General features: G+C 44.8%; 1 long non-coding RNA gene across 1 annotated transcript in view; it reads right to left on the bottom strand.

Annotated features, from left to right (window-relative positions):
• LOC121660377 overlaps positions 1-498 on the bottom strand; it is an 805-nt gene extending 307 nt beyond the window's left edge. Inside the window, exon 1 of the long non-coding RNA XR_006014652.1 lies at positions 178-498. This is a non-coding gene — a long non-coding RNA (uncharacterized LOC121660377). The remainder of the gene's footprint in view (positions 1-177) is intronic.
• Positions 499-1024: the final 526 nt, after the last annotated feature.

The raw sequence follows: 1024 nt of genomic DNA on the forward strand, positions 1-1024 counted from the left end.
ATCAGAGTATCCTGTCGTAATTTCATGAAGATATGGGGGGTGGAGTGTTCAATTCGTGAGCAAAAGCACCTGCGCTGAGATAGGCAGATGCTGACGCAGCTGTAATTTCATGAGAAGTTTGGACAGGGAGAGATGAACCAGATGAGGACTTTTGCTCCAAACGGGAAAGGAGAAAACCTCAGTCCGTAGAGATGCTCCCAGAGATAGTCCTAAAGATGAAGATGATGAAGACCCTTTGCTCCCAGGGAAGGAGAAGGGCCTCTGTTTTTGTTTCTGAACGGCTCAACCTTAAAATTGTACCCCAAAAAACTTCAAGAGTGGACCCTCGAAGGCAGTTGCGGGAAAAGCTGCAAGTCGGGGGAAAGGACTCACACGCAGGCAGAGAGACTCCTCTTCCTGAATGGACTGAACAATATTTGGAAGTGGGCGGCTGTCTCGTTGTGATAATGTTTTCATAGCATGAGCAAGAAGAGACTTCTCTTTCTAAATGGACTGAACAAGGTTATTATGGAAGTGGTAAACAGACTAAACATCTCAAGGGTTGTCTTTTCACATTGTCAGTGGGAGAAGGGAGGAAGGTGGGGGGAGGAGGAGAGTTCTGAAGGTGGTATAATTTTTTTTCTTCTTTTAGGTCTGTTAATAAACTTCTTTATATTCTTTCAAGTTTGGTGCCTGTTTTGCATTTCTCCTAATTCTTATCTCACAGCAGATAAACAGTAATGAGTATTTTGGACCAAACCACTACACCTTCAGTTGGAGCTGGAACATACTTTGGGCTAAGAGCCTGAGCACAAGAGGCTGTAGCACCTATTTTGTTCAGCAGTTCCCTATTTCCCTACTCCATACTCCACTGCATTCCAGCATGTGATTTGCTGAGCTGTAGACTGTCCCTGAGTGGTGTGATTGCCTGGAATGCTTGAAAATTTGGCTTCACATCCCTCAGTTTCTTTTCAGCATTTTCTCTGTTCCCCTCGTTGCCTCGCACCAGCCCCTGTTTTACTTCTAGATGGAGAACAAGGTTACA

This window comes from Corvus kubaryi, unplaced genomic scaffold (genome assembly GCF_017639235.1).
Source record: "Corvus kubaryi isolate FWS band 111438036 unplaced genomic scaffold, C.kubaryi_AGA036_p1.0 33989, whole genome shotgun sequence".
NCBI classification, from domain to species: Eukaryota; Metazoa; Chordata; class Aves; order Passeriformes; family Corvidae; genus Corvus; species Corvus kubaryi.